General features: G+C 37.7%; 1 protein-coding gene across 1 annotated transcript in view; it reads right to left on the bottom strand.

The window, feature by feature from the left end:
- LOC130414144 (globoside alpha-1,3-N-acetylgalactosaminyltransferase 1-like) overlaps window positions 1–20,091 on the bottom strand; it is a 108,183-nt gene that overhangs the window by 30,520 nt on the left and 57,572 nt on the right. The window lies entirely within an intron of this gene.

Below are 20,091 nucleotides of genomic sequence, written 5' to 3'. Positions count from 1 at the left end.
AACGTCCTCTTAAAGCAATATCAGGAACGTTATTATATGACTGAGAGAGGACCATGCGAGAACGTTCTGTTATGGTCCCAAATGTCATCTTTGTAACGTTCTTATGTGACCATAGAATAACCAATATTGAACGTCCTCTTAAAGCCATATCAGGAACGTTATTATATGACTGAGAGAGGACCATGCGAGAACGTTCTGTTATGGTCCCGAATGTCATCTTTGTAACGTTCTTATGTGACCATAGAATAACCAATATAGAACGTCCTCTTAAAGCCATATCAGGAACGTTATTATATAACTGAGATAGGACCATGCGAGAACGTTCTGTTATGGTCCCGAATGTCATCTTTGTAACGTTCTTATGTGACCATAGAATAACCAATATTGAACGTCCTCTTAAAGCCATATCAGGAACGTTATTATATGACTGAGAGAGGACCATGCGAGAACGTTCTGTTATGGTCCCAAATGTCATCTTTGTAACGTTCTTATGTGACCATAGAATAACCAATATTGAACGTCCTCTTAAAGCCATATCAGGGACGTTATTATATGACGGAAAGAGGACCATGTGAGAACGTTCTGTTATGGTCACAAATGTCCTCTTTGTAACTTTCTAATGTGACCATAGAATAACCAAAATGGAACGTCCTCTTAAAGCCATATCGGGAACGTTATTATATGACTGAAAGAGGACCATGTGAGAACGTTCTGTTATGGTCACAAATATCCTCTTTGTAACGTTCTAATGTGACCATAAAATAACCAAAATGGAACGTCCCCCTAAAGTCATATAAAGAACATTGAACTCCAACACTTTCATAACCAAAATAAAACGTTTCAAGAACGTCCCTAATGTTCTTTAAAGGTTCGGGACATTAGTTACCTTAAGAGTACTTTAAGGGAACGTTGCGCATGGTCGCGAGAACGTCCCCTCCTACGTGGGTACAAATTATGCAAGTTTAAGGATAAACATTCAGTAAACATGAGTAGCCTAAATGGCTAAGAGGTTTAAGTTTTTCTAGTGCATGTTTTAACGAACATTGAAAACCAAATCCACACATAAAACAACACAAGCAATATGCACAAATGAACAGCAAATGAAACGTAAACAAATCAAATGAACAGCAATGATTGCATGTACGTTAATGCTGCACTGTAACCCTTTGCTGTAAATTTACAGCGAATTTCGTACAGAATTGTACTGTATTTCCATAATACAGTATTAAGCTGTATCTTTTACAGAACAGCTGTAAATATACAGCACATTTCTGTTTTCATCCCGCTAAATTCGTAATACAGAATCATACTGTAAATGCATTGCATTGTGGGATTGATTTTTTTCGCGCTCAATTCAGATGAGACAGTTCAGGAAAACTTGATGTGCCAGCGGGTCTGACGAATATTTATTCCTTTGATCTATATTTCAGAGTTTTTGTGAATTTGTAATTAATCTTTAGGCTTTTGTTAGCTTTGGTTCGTGTAAGCTTCGTTTCGTGTTAGCTTTTGTTAGCTTTTTTTCGCGTGAGCTTCGTTTCATGAAAGCTTTTGTTAGCGTCTTTCAAATATGAGTTGCCTGTGTGACGCAGCAGAAACTGTTAACGTCACATGAACTTCATGAAGACAGGAGGAAGAATCTGTCATGCGTCTGCGAGCAAAAGTGGATTTTAGAGTTTGAGAAGAGTGTTCAACTGATCGATACGGTAAGCCAATCTATTTTTATTTATTTATTGCGTTCGGATTTCTACATTGTTTACACGAATAGTTTGATTTTGCGCACGTGGTTTTGTACCGCGAAAAAAAAACACTCCACCTCTTTACCAAGTAACAACTTAACTTCGATGTTTCACATACGCAGCATACCTTTTCAGTTGCATGACTAGCTTTTATATATATTTATAAATACCTCGACATTAAAAATCACTCGTTCCACCTCTTAACCAAGTATCGTTTACACGATTAGTTTGATTTTGCAAACATGGTTTTCTACCGCGAAAAAAAAAACACTCCACCTCTTTACCAAGTAAATTAACTTCGATATTTCACATCATACCATTTTAGTTGCATGACCTGCTTTTATATATATATATATTTATATTTACCCCGAAAATAAAAATCACTTGTCCCACCTCTTTACCAAGTAACAACCACATATAGACAAAATTTACAATGTCATTTGGATAATCTGCTTTTTATTAACATGTTTTTTTCGTTTCAGGTTTTACAATCTGATGACATGACAATCCAGTGCTAAAGTAAGTGCTATGTCTAGTCCACGTGCAAACATGCCATTGTGTCAGTTCTGCGATTATTCTTTTGAATCATTGTCAGCATTTTGCCAGCACATGAAAATCCATAGTCATGTTCCAAATTCCGTTTTCATTACTGTATTGATGAACCCTAACAAAAAACACTACTAAGAAAAATTGAAATGGTGTATCATGTGAATGGTGTTTCAGAGTTCTTTTATCAGTTATGTAGAATTATGAAAAGACAACTACATAGAACCCACAATTTTTTTTATTAATACTTTTTTATTCTGTTTTTTATTTTATTACAGGTCAATCTCTGAGCAACCAGCGCTGGATGTTGAGTTTGGAGGGTCAAGTTGTGTGTGAAGGAGCACAGCCCACCTTCATCACCGGCCTGGCAGCGCTGTTTGCCTCCTTCTATAATTTCAATTTACAGTACCAGGAAGAGGCAGCATGCACCCTTGAGTTTGTTCATAGGTAAGTAATTAGCATATTTGCCATTCATATATTTTAGACTGAATTGACACTAACCTTGTCTGGACAGTATTTGTTAAGAACTTCATCTTTTTATATAAACGTTTTGTACAGCTGACTACTGGGAATAACAATATGGACCTGGTTTCACACACTGACAAACACACTGCTTTCGTCTTGTTTCCAGTCCAAAAATAATAATTACTTAATTTGGATTAATAAATACACAAGACATAATATCTAATCTAATTTTACGTATCTAGTAAATGCATCTTGATTTAAGATTTTTTAGATATGTGGACTGGAAATCAGACAAAAAGAGAAGCATTTTTTGCAGTGCAGACAGGTCTTAGCTTAAGCCAGGCCCAGGCTTTAGTAAAATTAGAGTATTTAAAGGGATGGTTCAGAGTAAAATCAACCTAGGGTCATTCACCATTACATTGAGCCAAACACCCCCCCCCAGAAGCCTTTTTTCCCTTGATCGAAAAGTAGCTCAACAACTATTGGCTCAAGGTCATGGTGAAAAGCACCATTTAGGTTGAAATTTTGTAAAATTATATAAATTAAGTCACAAATATGGACTGGATTCAGCAATGTGTGCTCAGGGTTTATGGCTGTGTTTCAACTGATACTCTGGTGGGCCCTGATTCATACCTGATGAGGGGATTTTATTGTTAATAAGATGGGTGAATAGTCGTTAAAACAGACCTCTCTCTCTCTCTCTCTATCAAATATTTAATTTGATTCTTTTTTCTTTTCTGCATTTTAGATGCTTTGTTGACATCAATCCTGAACGGGGATCGAAAGCAAAAAAAAGAAAAGTTACTTCAAAGAAAACCGGCCAAATTGTGCAAAGAAAGAAAAACACTGTAAGCCCACCAGTTTCCTCACTTCTGCAAAAACTTGCAGACTTTGAATGGAACTTTGTTTAGATCCTGTCAGCAGGTATATTCAAAGTAAATACTGCATCGTTAACTCCATTCATAAAAATACAACTGGGATTTCAGCCAATTTGCTGTTCTATTTTTCTTTTTTTACTCTTTCTAGCACTTTCAATTTCTGGATTTTTTTTACATTTGTTAAAGGTTAACAAGATTAATATATTATAAATTGTAAAGTGTTAAGTTGCTTTTAAAATAAATGTTTAAAACCCCAAGAATGTTGTTGGTTTCTAGTTTCTAGTTTCAAGTTCAAAGTATAATGTTTTCCCTGTAAAAAATATATATTTTTATCTGGTTATGGTATTCTGTAAAAATACAGTATGTGGCTGGCAACCCAGCTGGCAGCATTTTACTGTAATTTTACAGTACAATGGTTTACAGATCCAGTACTGTAAATTTTAATTACAGTACTAGATCTGTAAAAATACAGTATGTGGCTGGCAACCCAGCTGCCAGCATTTTACTGTAATTTTACAGTACAACGGTTTACAGATCTAGTACTGTAAATTATAATTACAGTACTAGATCTGTAAAAATACAGTATGTGGCTGGCAACCCAGCTGCCAGTATTTTACTGTAATTTTACAGTGAAAAGTTTTACAGTGTGTATGACAGGGCGCACATAGAAATCTCACGAATCACGTTCATGAGATATGCGTTAATTTTGAGTTAATTACATGTGAGATAATGAAATATTTCATCTCTAATCAATATAAATATTTTTTGGACCCGTTATTTGCCCGAGGTTAGTTTTGGTATTGAGTTAAAAGTTAACTTATCTCTCATTCGCTATATAACAGCGGGTGGTGTTCACGAATATGACGAATTTTGCGGCGACTTCCTTCTTGTATGACTTGCTAACAGGCTGCCCATCCTTGATTAACTTGCCCCTCGGGACTCTAGTAAAAGCCATAATATGCCCAGACCTCCGATTTGGTGCTTTTAAATTGCGGTAAAATCTCCCAAGCACAGCGTCACATCCTACGCCTGCATCAGACAGATACTGTCTGCAAAGGAATCACTGCGAGTGTGTAAAATCACGCTAATCATACCCGGTTATCATGATAAGTACAGTTTAAACAGTAATACTAACCGTCAGGCCATTTTAGCGTGGTTTATCGTGAAACCGGTAATCGTTTCATTTCTAGTCAGAAGTGGATAGGTTCTCGAGAGAACTTCGAGAGACCGACAGAAAGGGAACTACTGACAACGTACAAACAGCAAATGTAATGTAACAATGAAAATGCTCTCATGATAAACATAAAACGAATATACTTACTAAATAAGGCTTTCAATGTGATTCATACCAGAACTATTTCTATCTATAAATAATTTCCCAATCAGAACGTGGTTCATTATAAAATATGACCCTGCTTGTTTAAACCCAGCAAAATGCCTTTTCTACATAAAATCATCCTACTGAATATTCTGTGAAAATATAACAACAATATCTTCAATGTTGACTGAATACCATTTCAAAGATTGAAATCTTAATAATTATTTAGAATATGATTCTTTAGCCTGGGTTTTCACAGTGTCACAAATGTTTACATGCTGATCAAAAATGGTAATTCTAAATGTAGATACAAACGTTATGGTTCAAAAAATATCGCAAATCCGGGGTCCGTACCGTGAATGTTGCTGAACAAACTCTGGGTTACAGGGTTAATTTTGGGTTGACCAAACCAAAGAGATCAAGTTTTGTTGGTACCATAAAGCAGCTCATGGAGTTAACATTAACCGAGTGACGTTGGCATCGCAAACCAACATGGATATAGGGAGTTCCGTATGTTTCTTAGGAAATAATTATGCGCAAATATTAGTTACACAAAAATGTATTTCAGCCATGGAGTAATACTGTTTCTGCTGTCTACAGAAGAGAGAAGGTATTCAAAAACTTCTTCTAATGTAGGCCTACTGCATGATGCATTATTTAGGTGAATTCTAAATGCAACTTTCTAAAAAAAAAAAATAGCAGTGTTAAAAGATATGTGATGTCACCTGTCAATGTATGGTGAAAGAAACACATATTGTATAAAAGAATGGAATATAGTGTAAGGGAAAGCCAGCAAATGTTATCTCAAAAATCAGGTTTTACCTATATAGTTACACTTATTTGATTTTATATATGTACTATGGTTTTACATCTTTTTATATGAGTATTTTTATTTTATTTAACATTATTAAAAATAGTTTGGGGTTCGATTACCGCTTCCGACTTGTGTGTGTGGAGTTTGCATGTTCTCCCCGTGCCTCGGGGGTTTCCTCCGGGTACTCCGGTTTCCTCCCCTGGTCCAAAGACATGCATGGTAGGTTGATTGGCATCTCTGGAAAAATTGTCCGTAGGGTCCCAACAAGCAATAGCCGTCATTTCAACGTCTAGGTTAAATATAGACCCGATATAGTCCGGCTATGTGTAACCCACTTTTAGCTCAAATAACATTTAATCTGTTTAAAAGTAATTTTATCCTAAATAATTTGCGAGATGTATGATATTTCATCATGTTAGCAAAGTCAACTGTGATGACGAGGTGTTTGGTTTGCTTTATTTGACATGTTATATGTGTAGGCTGTGCGTAGACACGATGTAGATCGTAGTTGGACGGGCTATTTCCCCGCAAGCAATAGACGTCATTTTACCGTCTCGGTTATACTCGATATAGCCCGCAGCCCACAGGCCAAAATAACTTTGAATTTGGATACATGTCATTTTGACCAAAATAACTTATAAGATAGCTTACCAGATGTATGAAATTCCATGCAATCAAAGTCAACAGTGATTGCAAGCTTTAGTTTAATTTCTTTCACGTTCTAGGCTGTCCGTAGTCACGATTTAGCGCCTAGTCAGACCGACTAATTTAGCCCATTTTGAGTCAAAAAATCATTTTAGTTTTAGGTAGCGCATAAGATAGTTGTTATAAAATCATATGCCATTTCATGACATGGTCTTTAGCAACGATAATTACACGGCCTGTAGACTGCTTTTAGCCCACACTTTTGAAAACATTTGAACTAGCGTTTTCTTTGCTGTCACTGCTGTCGCTAGATGTCACAAGCGAAGCCCTACTGAGACATGACTACTCCTACTGGGACTACTGCCATCGCGAGACGAGATCACTTTAGCCAGATCTCGCGATAAACATTTCCGCCATTTTCAATTTTATATTACACGAGACAGCAGTTGCACCTGTCGGAAAGCAACGGTCGAGCGACACTCACACAACCTTACTATTTCTACTTCAAAATTGTAAGTATGCCTGCTCTTTTTGACATGTTCAGTATTTAAATTCATTATTTGTTATGTGAAGGAACCGTGACATTATAGCGTGAGCATTGCAGAGTATTTGTTTTCTCCAACAACTAACGTTACCTGCACGTGTAACGTTACTGCAACTGTGTGGCCTAAAACTAAAATTGATCTAAATTCAAGCTGGTAAGGATGAAACACATTGGTCCAGACTGATAACGGTCCACACAAACACAATAACAAGTAGCTCAGTTTCGTTCCACTTACATTGCATTTGCCAGTCAATGTAGTGTTCTCGCCAGCACCTCTAACATTATGAGTGCGCTTACATTTGAAAAAAAACAACATTTTGGTCAGCAGGTAAAATGGTTTGAAAATCAGACCGAAAGCCTCGTACCGAACAGTTCAACACATGTATCGTTACACCCCTAATGTGTGTGCGTGTGTGTGTGTGCGTGTGTGTGCGTGTGTGTGTGTGTGTGTGTGTGTGTGTGTGTGTGTGTATATATATATATATATATATAATTAGTGCATCACCATTATGCAGGCAAAAATGTTCAATTATTAATACAAATCTATTAATAATATTGATATAAATTATATAGTATCAATCTATATTCCAATGGTAATCATATACATGTATCTTAACTCTCTATTGGCCAGCTAGTGTGCATCCAAGCAAAAGTGAATGACTGTCACAATCACTGTAAATAGTTAAAAGATGATTGTAAACAAAGCTTTTCTTGTGCAATTTGTTTTCTTTTCTCGTTTGGCAGACGCAGTGATGACCAATTTTCCATCGGGAACAGAATTAGAAATTTCTGGCCATTTTAAACAGGCACCAGGGAGAGCAGGGGGTGGTGGGTATGGGAATAAAGGCAACAATTGATTTGTTTTATAAAATTAAATATTGTATTTGATAATTTTTATGTTTGTATAAGTTGTTAATATTTTTTTTTTTTCTAAATAAATCCTTTATATTTAATTTGTTTGGATGATTGTCATTTATGAGAACCTGTTATATTTGAGTGAAAAGAATCCTTTAGCCTCATTTTGTTGTCTATCACACGTATATGTAGTCCTTCAATAGCTGTGTAATTGATGATTGGTCTATTCTTGGCCTGTTGTTAGACGTCTATTAGATTTTCACTGACACCCCAAATTCAGCCTTGTTTTAGCCTAGACCTGTATTGACTGTCTATTAGTATGTAGTCGTTTAATAGCGGTCTAACTGATGACTAGTCTATTCTTGGGCTGTGGTTAGACGTCTATTAGATGTAAATATGTAGTCGTCCAATAGCTGTGTAATTGTCTATGCTTGGTCTAAGGTTAGACGTCTATTAGATTTTCACTGACAGCCCAAATTCAGCCTTGTTTTAGCCTAGACGTCTGGGCTGGGTTTCGACGGCTAATAGACGTCTTTTAGACCAAAAATTGCTGGGGTGTGAGTGCGTGAGTGAATGAGTGAGTGTGTGTGCCCTGCGATGGGTTGGCACTCCATCCAGGGTGTATCCTGACTGCATTACTTTTGTTAAAATAAACACATTTCTGATGATCTTCAAGCTGCGAGTCTTTGGCGGGAGAGAAGCAGCGCACGTGGCGCCGAAAGGGTAAAATGAAGCTGCTGAAAAAGAATGACTGCTTTAGTCGATCTGCTTTCATTTCTACAGCGTGAGGTGAATTGCAGTGCTGCCGTGTCTACAAAGTCCTTTAACTGCAGCGCTATTCAAAGCACGTTCAGTGAACAATGAAGCCTTGCTTCTGTCGGATTTTATCATGGACAATAAACTGGATTTGCTGTTTCTCACCGAAACTTGCCACAAACAGGATGATGGCCTGCTTTTAAATCAACTGTCACCAGCGGGCTTTCGACTTTATGATGTTTCACGGACTACTGGCTAGGCCTGCGCGATTAATCGTTTTTAAATCGAAATCGCAATTTGAACGGGTGCGATGTTCAAATCGCAAAAGCTGCGATTATTTCGATTAAAAGGTCTTTAAATAAGATAAAATGCAGCTACGTTGTATTTGACAGTTTGCTTCTGCAATTTCACGTTTAACCAATAGGGAGCATTTTAACACTTTAGTGATGCGCGGATGGCAGTTAAATCCGCGGGCGCTGCAGATGATCCGCGGGTCGGGTAATAAAAAATGACATCCTGATTCATTGCGGGTGGGTCACGGGTGTATGATATCATATACATATTAACAAGATTTCTCAGGAAATACGAATATGTTTTAAATGCATTTTTAATCAGTCGCTAATTTGCAGTAATTTAAAAGAAATGCGCGCGTGACGGCGGTAGAAGACGGTCTATTTCTTAAAGCAGAAATGGAGGCAAAACAGACCCAAGAGAAATTTAAAAAGGGAGAATTAAAAACAAAACAAAAGGTAGGAAAGTAAAGTAGGCCTACCGTGTGGGAGCGTTTTAGTGAAGTGGTCAACAAGGGTGAATCAAGTGCTGGGTGTGTAATATGCAACGACCGTGAGGCACTGTATGTATATAAAAGCCATAAGACTGCTACCTCTTATGGTACATCATGTGTTTGCTAAATCGAAAGATTAGATTTAAGAATTTACAGAGAAAGACAGTGCTAGAAAATTTACTGAGTAATTAAAATGACGATCGAGTCCGAGTCGGGTGCGGATATCTATATCAGATTATACGTGCGGGCGGGTGGATCATTTATTTGAAGCAGCGGATGCGGGTGATATTTTAGCTTATCCGCGCATCTCTACTGTTACACTGTACATGCTTTTTAATTAGCAAAGAACGTCATTTGGGAAAGATGACCGCGACCGGGAGCAGCAGTTCAAATTCGCAAAAAAGTAACGTCATGTCTGCTGAAGCGCAAAGTCCTGCAGCACTAGACGACTTGTTTTACAAAGGTACTGCAAAATAACAGACGCTATACATAAATATAACTGTGTGTTCGGGATCTTAAAAGTTTAAGGTTTTGTTTATACTTGTTTATTTAACTATTTAAGATACTGCTGTTATTCTCTTAATTTGTAATGACATTTTTGAATGACAACTTTATTTAAAAAAATGGCCACAGTGTGAGTGGTTTTAAATAAACAGTGGGATAATGTTACAAAAGTTTGTGATTTTGCTTGGTCTTTCTTTGATGCATGCTGTTAAAACCAACAAAACAAACCTAGCTCTTTTTTTTAAATAGTAGTCAAATCGCATTTTAAATCGCAACTTTGGTCAGAAAAAATGCTTTTTTTTTTCAAATCGTGCAGCCCTACTACTGGCAGAGGTGGTGGAATTATAGTGGTCTACAAATTGCAATTCAGCATATATCCGGTGTCATGTAACGGCCACCTATGTCTAATGTGTATGTACCTTTAACATGACGTCTGTTTTGAATGCACGTGGCTCCGACGTTAGCATGCGGGCAAGTTGGAGTGGAACACTGAGAGGTGTACAGTAGGGTGACCACCCGTCCCGCGTAGCGCGTGCGCGCACAGCGTTTGAAGCCCAATTCATGCGTCCCGCAAATTGAGACCGTGTCACGCATAATCAATGCTTGCTCAAAAAAAAGTTGGTCGCTCTATATCCTCGAGCCCCAGACAGCCAAACGAACATTACTTGACAGTTCAGCACGCTACTGTTGCCACACCCACACCTCAGTTGAACTGCTGACTAGGTTGTTCCGTTGTTGTCGTCATGACAGCGCGCGCACATGCACACACTAAGAAGGAACTTTTAGATGCGCGCTCCAATTTGAAAAATGGAGAAAGAGACTGAGTCTGAGCCAGGGGCGATTCTAGGTTTTCAATATAAGGGGGGCTCAGCCTCCAATGAGGATATATATATAGAGAGAGAGCCACACTCTAATCACAACATATTGTATACGTTACTTAAAATAAATAATTAAGAAAGAATATGCAGAAAAGAATAAATACAAGTTATTGTTATTCAAATGAATATCACATTAATCGGTTAATCTGCAACATTTATACGTCAAAGTGGAAACAACAGTCACAAATCCATAAAATAAATGTCACAATCAACTGCTGAATCATTATTTAGTAAAAATAACTTAATATGTTTCCCTGCCATTCATTCTGATTAGCACTAGCGCTGTTACTCTCTGCATGACTGTGTGTTCATCTATTACATCCACAATATGTTTTCAATTAATGATAAAAATTCTGAAGCGTCTGAAAAACGACATAGAGCTTCTGTACACTTTTATTTCCTCAGAACTCAGAACAGTGAGTAACACTGCCTCACCGGGCTAAACTACAGTAACTCTTATCTGCCCGTCCTCTTTCCAGAGCTGTCAAAACTACCGTCGACTCTCTATAACTATAGCACATCATCATTAATGACACTTTCTATGCGCTACAATATCATCTTGATCGTGGAAGTATGACGTCATAGGTAATTAGTGCTTTCATTTTGCTTGAGGTAATGTTAAAAAAATAGTTAACGAGGGGTGAACGTACATAAAACCTTTAAACAGTGGATGGGAAAGGGTCTTGTATCGCTTCCACATCATATTAAGATCCATTTATAACAAAGAATGGCAAAAATGCAGATGTCATGTTTATGAACACACCTTGTAAAGTTACTCTGCTAATGACGTTAACTCCAATGTGCTACTGTGGAACTGAAGAATGCCCTAAATAACGCAGCCTAACGCCGTTTACTTAATAAGAGTTTTAATGGGGGCTATAAAGCGATCTAGAATTCTTGTACAGATTACATTACACACAATATTTTAGGGGGGGCTGAGCTAGAACTTTAGGGGGGCTTTAGCTCCCCTAAAAAGGGCCTAGCAACGCCACTGGTCTGAGCCATTAATTAAAAAGAGAAGGTGTGGGTACAAGAAAGACTGGGAAAATTAAATAGATAAAGTAAATCGTAAGTGGAAGTGCATTTGTCAATTCATTGAATGTTCAAAATATTGTGAATCTTTATTTTAAAAAAATATACATTGGCTGGCCTATTCATGAGCATACATCAGCAATTACACATGTTTAGGGGAATAGGACATTATTAATATGCCATGTAAGGTGGTATGTGCTAGAAATGGCTAAACCACTATCAGTGAGTCTGTCCGGGGGGTGGGGGCACCGCCGGGCCAGGCAGTGTCCCACATTGTCCCTCAGAAACATACCCCTTGTCCCCCCTTGGGCTTATTAGCAGGTGGTCACCCTAGTGTACAGGTGTGATGGTCGCTCTACCACTGACAATATGTATTCCATTTTCATTGTGACGGAACCCGAGGGTTTCCTTCCCCGTTTCTACACCACTATAAAAATGTGCGGGATGCTTAAACCGATGGACTATTGTCTTTCATCCTCGGCTATGGCCAGGGCTATGGCCAGATCTGTTCCGTTCCTGGTAACGTTGGCTTAAACTATCTGACCTGCCGTTACAAAGTAGCGCCCGAACGACTGAATCCTGGCCGATCATCTTTTTGTTTCACCACTGCTTTCGGTCAACTAAATTTTGCTGACATTTTTTTTATTTCATTATCGCCTCGAATTGGCGCTGGGTCGATTGAACCCTTGCCGAACATCGTTTGGTTTCGTCGCCGCTACACATTGCCGTTCGATCGACTGGATTCTTACCAAATGATTTTATCCTCGTGGATTTTCATTTTTTTTAACCGCTTCTTGGATGCTTATTTTTTTGCTGGCATGACTAGCTTGCTATCTGTGGAGAACATGCGGTCGGTGGCTATAATTGAGTTTCAGGTACTGTTCATGTGCTTTATCTACGATTTAACTTTGTAGTTTTGTGAGTTTGCCTGAACATTAAGAACTTTGAATATTTCCAAGAGGTCTTCGGACTTTATTTTCCTTCGCCATGTGGATTGGCCTGAACTGTACTACATTTCACTTCGAGAGGATATAATGAGGTCAAATCGTTTAGCAACGGCTTGATGAGGGTGATTGTTTCAACGTTCAACACTAGGACTTTGACGCTGGCGTGCTCCGAGGATCGCCTCTCGCTGGTCATCGGTTTGAGGGTCGTAGGTGTACCACCCTGACCGGTGACGTCTTTATGTCATCTGTTACTTGCACTAATACTTGTGTTCAGATATTGAGTTCTATAGATACCTTGATGTTCATTTATTTCTGGGGCAGCTAAAAGTATATTGTTTAATAAAATGTATATCTAGTACTATTATTTAATGCTATTAAAGTGGATGGGCGCCTCTGCTGTGTTTTAAGAAGACTGTCTACTGTGAATTATGTATTTTGATCCGCTTGTGAGTTAGTTTTTATGCCTAATCGTTTCATATTTCTTTATAACCAACTATATTGGACCTTCGCTGCGTTTTGCATACTGTGATTGATTATTTGCAGTGGGACGCAGTTATTTATGTCTTGTGATCCGCTTATCCTGCCATGTGTACTAGTGTGTGCCGGATTGATTCATATTCCTGTGTATCGTACTGTTTTATAACTGACTTTGTATTCAACTGCTATTTTTGTTTTCTGCCAAAGTGTACTGTCCTTTGGTCCGTTTATGCGGTCATGTATGACTGTGTATACTTGGTCGATTGAGATTGCGGATTAGCTCCTGTCTGGTTATTTTGACAATTGTTCATGTGTGAGGTTGTTCAAATTTGGATTGTCTGTTCTCAACTGTGTACGGCTGGGGTCAGCCTTTCTTTGCCGTGGGGGATCTGTAACGGCCACCTATGTCTAATGTGTATGTACCTTTAAGATGACGTCTGTTTTGTATGCACGTGGCTCCAACGTTAGCATGCGGGCAGTTGGAGTGGAACGCTGAGAGATGTAAACTGTAAACCCGAACAGTACTACTATCTTATAAAGACTGAGGTCACTACAGTTAAAATCTCTTGCTGAGTTAATCCACCTTTAAACTATTAATGTCTATGAACAAATATGTATTTCATATTTGTGTGCCTCAGCATTTCTGAGGGAACACCGCTGGTTCACTCACTATTTTTAAGTGTACCGTTGATCACGTGATATGACGTCATGACGTGCGGCGCTTACTGACGTTACCAGAAAAATCTATCGAAGATGGCTACCTTCTCGAGCGACGTGGTATCAAGCATGAAGCTACTTGTAAGTAAACCAAAACTACTTTGCTTCTTGTAACATTGTAAGAATATCATATTACATGTGATATTTGACTGCTAGACGAGTCTATTTTTAGTATTAATTTTCACGCGCATCTTCACGGTGCCGCGCGCATTTTTTAGGCGCCGAAAGCGCAATTACCATCAGTCCGTTAAGGTCGTGGCAAGACAATAATATTAACCTTAGTAAATAACTCTTTTCAGCAAGCGATAGTCCTTCTGTTTTGAGTGTGTTGCTGCTGTTTGTGTTAAGCGCCCTGCTCTGGTAAGTTCAATGTGATGTTATTCCTAACGTTACATCCACCCAAATGAGCTAACTAGTGGCTAACGTTAGCTGTAACTTTTACTCAAACAAAGTTAAGGGTATGTACATATTAGTTACCAAATGAACTTTGCAAGTATTTATTAAACCTTTACAAACGTCTTTTCATTATAGGTTGAAGTGAAAGAAGTGCAATGAGCATCCCCCAAAACCAACGTGACTCAAATGTCAATTTAGGCTGTAACCTATTTTCCACCATTTCTTTTATTAACTAATTCCATTTCTAATCCATTAGCATATAAATTTAGCCTTACTCTATCTCTTGAGCTAATATTTTTGAATAACAAGTTAACGTTAGCCACCCTCTAAAGTGGAACAACATTGTTTCTGTGTTGTCAGACAATTCATTAAAAATTTATAAAGAGCGGAAGCAGACACATTCTGTGTGATTTCATAATATCAAAGCATAAAGCAGATAAGACCCCACCTGTATTTTGAAATCTGATAACATTGTTATTTGCACTCTTGTTCTAGATCAGTTATTTTAAGCAGTCAGCAGTGAATGCATGGACACTGAAGACTTTGTTAGTTTTTTGCAAAGCGAGTTGTAATGGTATCTATAAAACCCAGTCGTTGCCAATTATTTTTGCTGTCCTTGAGTAAATCAATTAAAAGTTTCCTAAAAATGTAATATCTTGCTGTTTGTTTTTGTGTCCATGTGCAAGCAGACCTACATTGTCACCAGAGAGCAACTTTATCGGTAAGTTACATTAACACTTGGAATTTTCTATCATTAATTTGTAAAGAGGTTGATTGTATAATTTGACTGGTTTCATATTTATTGTTTTATCTCTGCCCACAGGACCAACCTTTCTCCAAATATTAAACAAGTCTGACCTTTCTGACCTTTCATTTTTCACATGCAGGAACATTAACTATGTTAAGTTTGTAAGTAGTGAGTCTGAAGCATAAGTAATTTTAGTGGTCCTGCAAGTATTTCTATTGTTGTGGAAGACGCTGTTATGATGAGTGATATCCCTAACTTGGCTGTTGCATTTGCATTGTTGCTTGGGTTGATGTATGCATTGCATTTGGACTATCCCAAGAAACTCATTCACACTTTTACATTCATCCAGAAAGTCCTAATGGGTCTTGATGATGGTAAACCATAGAGGTGGACCGATATGCTTTTTTCAGGCCGATACCGATTATTTCCATGCAAATTAGACCGATAACCGATATTTTGAACCGATATATATATATATGGTGTAAAAAACGTAAATTTATATAGAAATTAAGAACAGATGCTCTGAAACATTTGAAATATTTTTAATTCTGACTGAGAAATCTTAATCATAACACTTATATTAATACTAATAAAAGAAAGAAGGGAGCACCCAGCAGAATTCTGTGAACATTTTGTAAACCACAAGCAACACAGTAAAAAACAACAAGCAACAAATGAAAAAATGAATTGAATGTAACAAATTATATTTAATTATGGAAAAAAATATGTTCTGATGACTTTAACATTGCATACAATACTTTTCAATTAATCATTATGCTAATCATCGGATTAACTAGCAAAATATGAATTTATATATTAAGTGTAAATAATTGAATTGCCTTCATAGCTTATTGTGTATGTTGTTGAAAAGACCGCAATATTTTCATGAAGCTATAACATGAGCATGAGAGAACTTTGACTGAAGACCGACGATTCAAGTTCTTTATGCTTTAAAATGTCTTGTATTTTTGAAATGGCGTCATTTTAAGTGACGTGCAAAACGCCAGCTCGATCAATTACAAGAAACGCGTGTGCAGTGTGCTGCTCGCTTGCAGAGCAAATCATTGTTATACTGAGGATGTGAATTATATCTACATGATAATAATGCGTAAATCCCGCGGCACCTGCAGGAAACCCGCAAAGCTGCTCCGAAATTCAGGCACTTATTATATTGAAGTGTTTTGCATCTTCAGTGCAGTGGATTGAGATTTATTTCAACGTCTGATGCTGCTTTACCTCATAGAGCATGAACCCGAAGCAGCGCTTTCGGTGTGACAGTGAAAAAAGACTTTCTGTTCCGCAGCCTCCCGTGTTGATTGGCCGGACTCGTGACTTAGTCCCAACAAATCAGAGGGTCAGTGGGCGGGCATTACTCTAGGCAAACCCCTAGAGTGACGTGTTCCGACTGCTCTCGCTAAATCCTTGGCTGCGTCAGAGCCAAAAAGCGCATTTCAAAATTAAATGACTTTATCGGCAAATCGGCTTTGAAATTGATCGATATCGATTATCGGCTAAATCCTTAATATCGACGCCGATAATCGGCCAATTCGATAATCGGTCGACCACTAGTAAACCACTTAAACCCTGCCTACTGAGTCTCAAAAATGACCTGTTAATAAAATAGTAGGATAACTTAAGAGTTGTGTTTACAAGAAAATACACATGTATTTTTTTATCTGCATGTTGATGTGTTTTTGGGGTTCCCAGTATGGTAACTTTATAGTATGTCGTTGAACACCATGGTAGTCAAAGCATTTGAAACTGTTAACATTTGGCAGATTATGTCTTGCCCAACAAATCTAACATAGTTGCTGTTGTTTATACTTATTGGTTGTACACCAAGTTGGTGCTCTGAATCCTAAAATGATGTGAGATGTGCCTTTTTTATATTTTGTTTTTACAAACAGGATAGATTTGATAAATCTATTTATTTACTTTTTATTTTTTTAATTCCATTTGCACTTTGATGGTCATAGCTGTTACTAATGCTGCTTTAAGAAAGTTTTATATTAAGCTCTTTAAGATGCTCAGTTCCTGTTGGTCTTGTTCCTGTTTGATATGTAGAGATACATATGTACACACACACACACACAACCATACACTAAATGAGTTTAACTAAATGTTAGTTATATTTGTAGCAAGAGCAGAGGTGTTTAATTTTGCTTTCTATGTAAGTGTTCATTCCAACTAAATACTTCACAGGGTTATTTCACTGGTTAACACACTTACAACTATTGGGTAGGTGGTGAAACCAGTTTTAGCACATCATGGCACAGACGCCTCTGAGCCAGAACAAAGTTTTACAAAAATGAATGCTGTTGATGTTCTGACATGTTTGTATAAAACAATTTAAAGACTGAATAAAAGAAAACAGAAAATGTACAGCTGAAGTATTTTTTTGTAGTTCACTTTAAATTTCATTAGCTTGTGGGTTATACACAAGTATATTTTTTGAGTTAGTAGATTTCTATTTAAATAAGTACCATTGGATCAAAATAATTAAGTATGGAGAAACTAAAAATGTGCCAGTGTTAAACAATATTTTGAAGCACGGTGCACTTAATTTTTAAAAAAAATTTTTTTTAATTTAAGTTTGATTAGTGTAACTTTAAAAAAAAATTGCTACCTCAAAAGTTATTATGTAATCAGTTCCTGCAAAAGTTAAGTACTATGAACTTATTGGGGTTTATAGTGTACAGGTGTGATGGTCGCTCTACCACTGACATTATGTATTCGATTTTCTTTGTGACGGAACCGGAGGGTTTCCTTCCCCGTTTCTACACCACTATAAAAATGTGCCGGTGCATAAACCGATGGACTATTGTCTTTCATCCTCGGCTATGGACATCTGTTCCGTTCCGGGTAATGTTGGCTTAAACTATCTGGCCTGCCGTTACAATCTGTTCCTCTATTTAAAACACTTGAATGTAGCGGGGTAAAGTTGGTTTTGTTTTCGATATTCACGACACATCATACATGCCAACCCTCCCGATTTTCAAAGCCCCTCCCGAAAATCTCCCGGGCCGAACTTTCTCCCGAATTTCTCCCGATTTCCACCCGGACAACAATATTGCTACATCCGTCACTGGTCGCCGTTTCATATGAGGCGCGGAAGTTGACAAAAGTAAAGCGAATGCCAAGAGAGGGAGACAACGCGCGCGAACGGGGGCGAATACTCGCGAGAGGGAGCGAGTGTGCACGAGAAAGAACGAGTGTGCACGAGGAGCAAATGCGCGTGAGAGGGAGAGTCAAATGAGTGAGAGTTTGCGCGCGCGCAAATTACCAAATTATAGAAACATTACTTTATTGTTTGATAAATTGTTGGAGATAAATCAAATTGTTTAGTTTTTGAGGTTTTATTTATTTAAGTATACGACCAGTGTTGGGTAAATTACTCTGAAAAAGTAATTAATTACTAGTTACTCATTACATATTCAATAGTGTAATTAGAATACTGTCCAAATTACTCTGTCCAAAAAGTATTTAGTTACTCATTACAAATTACTTTCTATATCCTACATCAACCTTGATTAGTTAAGTGATTAAAGGATAGACATGAAACGGCTTATTTAATTCATTCAAATAAATAATATTATTAACTGACCAAATGTGAGAATTATACATTAAAGCACAGATTTTAAAGTAAGACTTAGAATTTTGATGTCAATTAAACTATTGCACACGGATGTATCTCACAAAGTATTTAGTTTAATTACATCAAAAGTAACTGTAATTAAATTACAGTTACTAATTACTTAGTAACTAGTTACACCCAACACTGTATACAACAGTGTTCCTCCATTAACCTATGACAATGCTCCATGCTGCGCACTTTTTTTCACCCCTACTGGTGGAAAAGGGAATTACATGTCCAAAAATAACTTACTTTTTGTAATAGCTTTTTTCGTCAGATAGACAGAAATATACAACCAATGTCATTCAATTGAGTGGGTCAGTGGGCAACTTTCACAACCTTTTTTTTCACCCCTACTGGTGGAAAAGGGAATTACATGTCCAAAAATAACTTACTTTTTGTAATAGCTTTTTTCATCAGGTAGACAGACCTATAACAAATGTCATTCAATAGAGGGGGGTGTTGGGCAACTTTCACAACCTTTTTTTTCAACCCTAGTGGTGGAAAAGGGAATTACATGTCCAACATTTACTTACTTTTTGTAGTGGCTTTGTCCAGTAGGTAGACAGACCACTACAACCAGGGTCATTTAATAGAGGGGGGCGGTGGGCAACTTTCACAACCTTTTCTTCACCCCTAGTGGTGGACAAGAGAATTACATGTCCAAAAATAACTTACTTTTTGTAATAGCTTTGTCCAGTAGGTAGACAGACCACTACAACCAGGGTCATTTAATAGAGGGGGGCGGTGGGCAACTTTCACAACCTTTTCTTCACCCCTAGTGGTGTAAAAGGGAATTGTATGTCCCAAAATAACTTACTTTTTGTAATAGCATTTTCCATCAGATAGACAGACCTATATAACAGGATAATTCAATAGAGGGGGGCAGTGGGCAACTTTCACAACCTTTTCTTCACCCCTAGTGGTGGAAAAGGGAATTTTATGTCCAAAAATAACTTACTTTTTGTAATAGCTTTTTTCGTCAGATAGACAGACCAATACAACCAATGTCATTCAATAGAGGGGGGTGGTGGGCAACTTTCACAACCTTTTTTTCAACCCTAGTGGTGGAAATGGGAATTACATGTCCAAAAATAACTTACTTTTTGTATAGCTTTGTCCAGTAGGTAGACAGACCACTACAACCAGGGTCATTTAATAGAGGGGGGCGGTGGGCAACTTTCAGGACCGCTTCCTACTTACCGACGAGGGAACGAAAAGTTCAGTAGACTATTTACGCTTAATAATTGGTTAAAGTCATGGTGTATTGAACAGAAGCTGCTCTTTGTAAATAATTTTGATCTGTTCTGGGAGCGACCAAGGCTCTTCCGCCCCGACGGGCTGCACCCCAGCAGCATTGGAGCGGAAATTCTGTCTGACAACATCTCAAAGACGCTACGCACCATTTGACTAGTAA

The sequence above is a fragment of the Triplophysa dalaica genome, chromosome 2, assembly GCF_015846415.1.
Source record: "Triplophysa dalaica isolate WHDGS20190420 chromosome 2, ASM1584641v1, whole genome shotgun sequence".
NCBI lineage: Eukaryota > Metazoa > Chordata > Actinopteri > Cypriniformes > Nemacheilidae > Triplophysa > Triplophysa dalaica.
Note: the sequence above shows the minus strand (reverse complement) of the source record. Positions and strands in the feature narration are given on the sequence as shown.